This window comes from Sapajus apella, unplaced genomic scaffold, assembly GCF_009761245.1.
Source record: "Sapajus apella isolate SASKATOON/1434 unplaced genomic scaffold, GSC_monkey_1.0 scaffold14, whole genome shotgun sequence".
In the NCBI taxonomy this organism is placed as follows: Eukaryota; Metazoa; Chordata; class Mammalia; order Primates; family Cebidae; genus Sapajus; species Sapajus apella.
In genome coordinates, this window is record NW_022436954.1 from 1,914,679 (window position 1) to 1,922,078 (window position 7,400).

General features: G+C 55.4%; 1 long non-coding RNA gene across 1 annotated transcript; it reads right to left on the reverse strand.

Annotated features, from left to right (window-relative positions):
• Positions 1–1,561: 1,561 nt before the first annotated feature.
• On the reverse strand, positions 1,562–6,150 carry LOC116554369. Its single transcript, XR_004270189.1, has 2 exons — positions 5,952–6,150; positions 1,562–1,899 (listed from the first exon to the last, which is right to left on the reverse strand). It is a non-coding gene; the product is annotated as an uncharacterized LOC116554369 (long non-coding RNA).
• Between the last annotated feature and the right edge of the window lie 1,250 nt (positions 6,151–7,400).

Below are 7,400 nucleotides of genomic sequence, written 5' to 3' on the forward strand. Positions count from 1 at the left end.
AACCTCTGCCTCCCAGGGTTCAAGTGATTCTCCTGCGTAAGCCTCTCGAGTAGCTGGGACTCCAGGCACCTGCCACCATGACCAGCTAATTTTTGTATTTTTAGTAGAGACGGAGTTTCATCATGTTGGCCAGGATGGTCTCCATCTCTTGACCTTGTGATCTGCCCCCTTCGGCCTCCCAAAGTGCTGAGATTACAGGTGTGAGCCACCGAATCTTTTTTCTTTATAAATTACCCATACCTATTTCTTTATAGCAGTGTGAAAAGGAACTAACACACCAGCCAGGCTGCCTGAGACCAACAGCTAACACTTTACAGGAAGCAGAGGGGTCAGAGTCCCTGTGAAGGCCTCACCCAGGGCACACGGCTGGAGGTGGGTGGGCACAGGGCATGCCTGCAACATCTACTCCACCCCAACTCCCCATCCAGCCTGGGGAGCCCCTGCTCAGCCTTCTGGCCTCTGCTGGACACTTTGAGCGCTCCCACAGGCTCAGAGAAAGCCAGCGTCTTTTTAGGAACCAAGAAACCCGAAAGAATGCTTGGGAAGAGAGCTGCCTTCGAGGAGCTGACGGCCTGCTGGTTTCCTGGTGCCTTGCAGGGGAAGGGGACCCGCCCAGGGCTCCACCCACTTGGGGAATAGCCTTCTCCGGAGTGACGGAGCCAGGCCCTCGCCCTACAGAAGCAGTGATGAGCATCCGAAGATGGAGTGTAGATGCGCCCTGTTTTCCAGTGGTGCAAAGTTTGGTTCTGTGAAGCCAGCACAGACGGATAGTTGAGAGCATTTTAAGTTTCACCCATCTGATGTTCAGCGTGACGAGGACATGGCAGAAGCAGAGCGGAGGCTGGGTCCCCAGGTGGGGTTTTTAAAATCTGTACCAGTGGTTCTCAGCCTGCAGTGATTCTGCCCTCGTGGGCGTTTGGCGGGATCTGGAGACACTCCCTTGTCACAACTGGAGGGGACACTTCTGGCCTCTTGTTGGTGGAGGCAGGGGACGAGGAACACAGAACAGCCTCTGCTCCTCCCCTCAACAAAGGATGACTCAGCCCAACAGGCCAACAACACTGTGGCTGAGAAACCCCAATCCTATCCCGGGGAGGGACAAGGCACAGACCGTGACAGAAGACGTCTGAGCACAGCAGTTCTCCCAGCACGGTGACACTGGCTAAAGACATATCCACTGTTCTTTTGGGTGATACAAGTGAGGCGTGCTTGTTGGAAAGGAATGTGAAGAACACAGAAAAGTGCAAAGAAGAAAGTAAAAATCATTTAAAGCGGGGTGGGGTGGGCAGAGTACCATCGTGATACACGCCCGCGGTTACGTTGTATTTTAATGTCAAATAGCATAAATGTGCAGTTGACCCCTAAACAACACGGGGAGTAGGGGACCGAGCCCCTACAGTTGGAAAACCAACGTACCACTTTTGACTTCCTCAAAACTTAACTACGAATACCCTTCTGTTGACTGGAAGCCTTGTCTATAACATACAAAGTCAATTCACACGTATTTTGTATGCTGTAGACTATTCACACCATAACGTAAGCTAGAGAAAAGCGTAAGGAATGGAAAGATATTTACTATTTATTAAGTGGAAGGGGATCATCGTAAAGGTCTCCGTCTTCGTCGTCTTCATGTTGTGTAGGCTGAGGAAGAGGAGGGGTGGGCGTTGGCCTTGCCATCTCCCAAGTGACAGAGGCGGAAGAAGCCCACGTAGGAGTGGAAAGACCCTCCAGTTCAAACCCCCGCTGTTTGAGGATCAGCGGTCCACTGATTTGACGAAGTCACCACCTGGAGTCCCACGTCTTCTTCCAAGCGCGGACCGTGCTCTTTTTCAGTTTGAGTTTCTTTAAGGTGAAGTGGAAGCTTGCAGACACCTGACACAGTCTGAATTCAGGACTTTTCTAGAATGATATGAACGGGCATCACAGTTGTTTACAGCTGCCTCACCCTTTACTAGGCGGAAGCTTTTTTTTTTTTGAAGCAACTTATCAGTATCCTTTTCTAAAGTACACAGCTTCATTTTCGTAGAATTAATGCTGCTTTTTTGCACTTGGATTTTACGGGTTTATGTACCAGTTAACACAACAAATTAAGTGACGTATGGTCAGCTTCCCCTATCCATGGGTTCTGACTCGATGTATTCACCCAACCTTGGATCAAAAAGATTTAAGGGAAAAATTCAATTAAAAATGCAACAATAAAAAAAACACAAAATGAAACATAAAAAATACAGCTTAACAGCTGTTTGCAGAGTATTATAATTACTTTATAATTCCTTAAATCTAGATGACTTATGATGCCTAAAAAATGTGGCATATTGTATTTTACTACGAGGGTCCACTTTCGCGTGGATTTTCTTCTGCCTCTGCCAAGCCTGACACCACAAGACCCCCTCCCCTGCAATATCACGTCACATTTCGCTAGGTATTATAAGTACTCTAGATTCAAAGTACACAGGAGGATGTGGCTGGGTTCTATGCAGACACTGTAGCATTGTATACGAGGGACTTGGACATTGGTAGACTTTGGTCTCCTCGGCGGTCCTGGAACCAATCCTCCTTGGGTTCCAAGGGGTGACCGTAGTTGTGATTAGAAGCACAGAGGCTGTAGCAGATGTGTGAACCTACTGACCTCAGTGGGCAGATGCAGCTGGGAGCAGGCAGGCAGGGTGCCAGGAAGCAGGTGCCAGCTATGCGTGGGCATCAGTGGAGCTCTGCAGCCAGAGTGCGGTGTGTGGGTTAATGGGGCCAGTTGGCTTAGAGGCAGCTTGGTGGAGGCCAGCTAGGTGGGGCAGGTTAGGAGGCCTACCGTCTGTGGCCTTTCAGTCTCTGTTTCTCTGTGTGTGGATGAAGATTTGCAAAATCGTCTTTCTACTGTACACTCGATCTAGCAGCCCCTCCTATCCATTTAACAGCAGACACATACACACTTCCTGATCGTCCTGTTTCAATGTGGTGGAGGAGGAGCATGAAGCTCCCATCTCTCACCCCAGACTCTTTTCTGGACCAGAGGTCTATGGACACACAGGCCATGGTGGGATGCTGAAGCCTCCCGGTGAGGGCTGTTCCGGTGCCGAGTGCTGCCCTGGGTGGCAAAGCTGGCCTCATGTGGGGGGTGGGGCCTCTGCTGGGCAGTGGGGCTGGACGGCCAAGGTGTGCAGTCACATGCATGGCCGGCCTGAGGGGTTGGAAGGAGCTCTTTATCCAGGTCACCTCGGTGCTGGGCATCCTCCTCTGGCCTCTTGTATGTGATTGTGATTATTTTTTTGTTGGCAAAATAAAATCCATGCTAGAAAATTCCCCAGGATTCTGGTGCTTTCCACACTGGCAGGGGATTTTGGCATGAACGGGCACACGCCTGTCTTGTTTTGGTGACCCCAGGTGCCCGTGCTGCCAACATCACTTGGGGGTCAATGCATTCTTATGACATCTTCACCACCCCCACTCTGCCCCATTTACCGGTTCAGGAAAACACATGCCCTGGGCTTGGTAGGTCACCAGACATCCCCTTCCATCAAAGGGAGGACACAGCCTGAGTAGAACGTGCAGAGCTTCCAGCCAACCCCACCCCGCCAAACCCAACAAAGGCAACCGTCTACCCATATCTATTCCTCCAGCCCTCCTTTCCTCCGTCCACCCAAAGCCCTAGAGTCAGGAAGTGACAGAACAGAGACTCACTGGCCCAGCTCTGCAGGTCCCTCCAGTGCACCCCGCCTCCTGTTTGCACTTACTCCTCACGGTGAAGTCCGCACAGGTCCAACCACTGTGTGGGTTACAGCACGGAGGCTCCTCTGAGTAGACAGAATGAAAGGCGTGGCGGGTCCCATCGTCACGGCTGCCGCTGGCGGGGCGCCTGCTGCGTGTCCCATTCGACTTTCCACACCCTCCACTTTACAACAGCTGCAGCTCCACAGAGGAGGTACGGACACAGCGCGAGCTCCCACGTGCTCCCTACCCAGCTTCCCCTACTGTGAACATCTAGTATCCGTAGGATGTGCTTGTCACAGTTAACAAACCCATGTCAATGCATTCTTGTTAATTAAGGACTGGAGTTTATTTGAGTTTCCCACAATACCCTTTTCTGTCCCAGACCCCCATCCAGGGGCCCACGTGACACTGGGTTGCCCCATTTCCTGAGACGCCCTGGGCTGCGGCGGCTTCTCCATCTTTGTTTGCTTGTGACATCTCGGCCAGTTTTGAGGGCTGGTTTTGAGGATTTCACAGGATGCCCCTTGGTGGATCTCCAGTTGGACTGGGTTACAGGGTTGGGGAGGAAGACCACAGAGAGAAAACACGCTTCTTATCACACCTGTCATTGGCACGTGGCGTCTGCATGACTTGTCCCTGTCGTCCTCTTTCTACTGAGGAAGGAGGTGCAGCAGCTCACAGAGGTGACATGCCTGGAGGAGGTGGAGTGGGCCTTATCCCCCAGAGGACATGGCTAGAGCTTGCTGTCCTCTGCATACACCCACATTTGTGGATGCTTACACCTGCACCGCTCCGCCTACACCCTCACTTGCATATACCTATGCCTGCACCCCTCCACGCACACCCTCACCCCTCCGCCCGCACCCACACCCCTCCACCCGCACCCGCACCCCTCCACCCGCACCCTCACCCTTCCGCCTGCACCCGCACCCCTCCGCCTGCACCCGTATCCCTCCGCCCACACCCACACCCCTCCGCCCACACCTGCACCCCTCCACCCACACCTTCACCCCTCCGCCTACACCCTCACTTGCATATACCTATGCCTGCACTTTTCCGCCTGTACCCGCACCTCTCCGCCCGCACCCTCACCCCTCCACCCGCACCCTCACCCCTCCACCCGCACCCGCACCCCTCCGCCCGCACCCTCACCCCTCCGCCTGCACCCTCACCCCTCCGTCCGCACCCGCACCCCTCCACCTATACTCCCACTTGCATATACCTATACCTCCATCCTCTGCACTTGCATACGCCCACACCTGCCCCTCTCCCTGTACCCACACTTGCATACGCCCACACCTGCCCCTCCCCCTGTACCCACACTTGCATACGCCCACACCTGCCCCTCCTCCCTGTACCCACACTTGTGTACGCCCACACCTGCCCCTCCCCCGTGTACCCACTCTTGCATACGCCCACACCTGCCCCCTCCCCGTACCCACACTTGTGTACGCCCCACCTGCCCCTCCTCCCTGTGCCCACACTTGCATATGCCCCACCTGCCCCTCCCCCCTGTACCCACACTTGCATACGCCCACACCTGCCCCTCTGCACCTATACCTGAACCGCCTATACCTATACCAGCAGTTTCATCAGGGACCCCTGGGTTGAGGTTCTGAGTCCTGATGCCAGGGTCTCAGGCACTGTGGGGTATCAGTTGGCCCCAGACAGTCAATGCAGCCATCTTTCAGGGGCAGGCATCCACCCCAGCCCCACTCTGGCTGGCATTCCCCAGCAAGAGGCTGCTGCTCTGTGTGGGGAAGGGTGAGCCTCCCCTGTGGTCTCCCTTCGGGGGGCCGGCCCTCATCCCCACCCCATCCTGCCACAGAGCCTGATATCTGTGGGTAAGGTCATCGTTATTTATGGGGTGGCCCTGCTGCCTGGTGGTGTTTGCACACAAAGGCCCCGCTCTGGGGCTGTGCCATGCGGCCGGCATTCCAGCACATTCCTGCGGCCGCAGCCCAGCCTGGACAATAGCTCGCCCTCTCTCCTTTGCCGGGCCGGCCTCTGTGAACAGAGCACTGTTGACAGCCGAAGCTGCTCTCACTCCTGAAGAATTCCAAAAATGGAACAATGTACGCCCAGCCTGGGACTCTCAGGCAGCTGCTCAGAGCAGGGCCCTGTAAGGCTGTGGTCTGGGGCTGCCTCTGTAGCTCTCCCTTTGGCCCACATTTCAATGGGAACCTGGGGTGGGGCGGGGGGGGGGCGTCACGAGAAGACAGGAAACAGCAAACACCCAAAACAACCTGGAAGCAAGCCAGCACTTTCCCTGGCCGCACGGTCCCCGTGGTGAGAGGCTGAGATGCCAAGTTCAAGCACGCGGTGCTGGCCAGGTCTATGCAGGCACTGACCTTCGCCCAAGGCCTGTGAGTGGTTCCCCAGCTCCTAGGTCAGCTCCTGCCTCAGATGAGTAAATGGGGGTGGCGAGGGGGGAGTGACTCATTTGAGCAGAGGGGGCATGAGGGGGACTGGAGCCAGGACCTCTGCTTCCTGCTCCAGAGCTCAGGCAGCTGCTGCCTCCCAAAGATCTGTCCTCAGCCCAGGTGGGGACCACCCTGCTCCTCAGGACAGCCCCCTGTATTGCAGCCTCAGGACAACCTCCAAAAGCCCCCCATGGCTGGAGGAATGACCACCCCTGGACATCCACAGCCACTGTCCCAGGATTTCTCTATCCTGTGCCACGGCCAGATAATTCTCTGCTGTGGGGACTGTCCTGGGCCCCGGGGGGTATTTAGCAGCATCTCTGGCCTCTGCCCTCCAGATGCCAGGAGCAATCCCCTTCAGTTGTCCCCGCAACTGTCTCTTTTGGGGGCAGAAAGAAAAGAGAGGAAAGAGAGAACACCCAAACCACCCTCAGAGCAAGGTAGAGAATCTCTGGCTGCATGGTGCCCGTCAACTCAGGAAGTCACTGATAACGCTGCAGGAAGCTGGTTCTGCAGCTGGCGAGGCGTTCACCCAGGACCGGGGTGGCTCTGCCCCATGCCCATCTTGGACTAGAAGGAAATGAGAGAGGGGTGAGTCTGCCTGTGAGTGATACCAAAACGGGAAAGCAGAGCTAGAGAAGGAGGGATGGAGACCCCAAGTTCCAATGATACCTCTGGAACCAGCTGTGCCCGAAGCTGTTCTATAGCAATTAACCCTCTCCTTTTGGCTGTAACCAGTTTAAGTTGGCATTCTGTCTCTTGCCGCTGAAATGTTCCGGATCAACCCGCCTTCTCCCCCTCCGACAGCATGCTGCTGTCCCTTCCCAGCCAATCTTGGTCAGGAAAAACATCCGCTGATGCTGCAGGGGCTTGGGATGTCACGGCCTCCTGAGCCGAGCTGAGCTTGCTGCGTATTGTTTAAAGCCCTGGGCGTGGGGGAGAGCAAGGCATCCCGTACCCGCCGAAGTCTGCCACCAGGATCGTCATCCTAGCTGCCCCTGCCTGCCCCGGGAGCTCCTGTTATGAAGCCCTGCCTCCTCTTTTCTTCCTGGAGCTCACACCATCCCCAGGAGGTACTTAGGACCAGGGATATTAGGCCTGGTTCAGTGATGAGAACAGAGGTGCAGGAGCTGGACTCGAACCCATGCCCTTCGAGTTCCCAGTTTCTTTTGCGAACGTTTAGGCCTCGGGATCAGGCAAGCCAGCCTCCCCTTCTGGCCATGTGTTCATGCTGGACATGCGTGGAGGCCACGGAGGGTGCGGCCGGTGAAG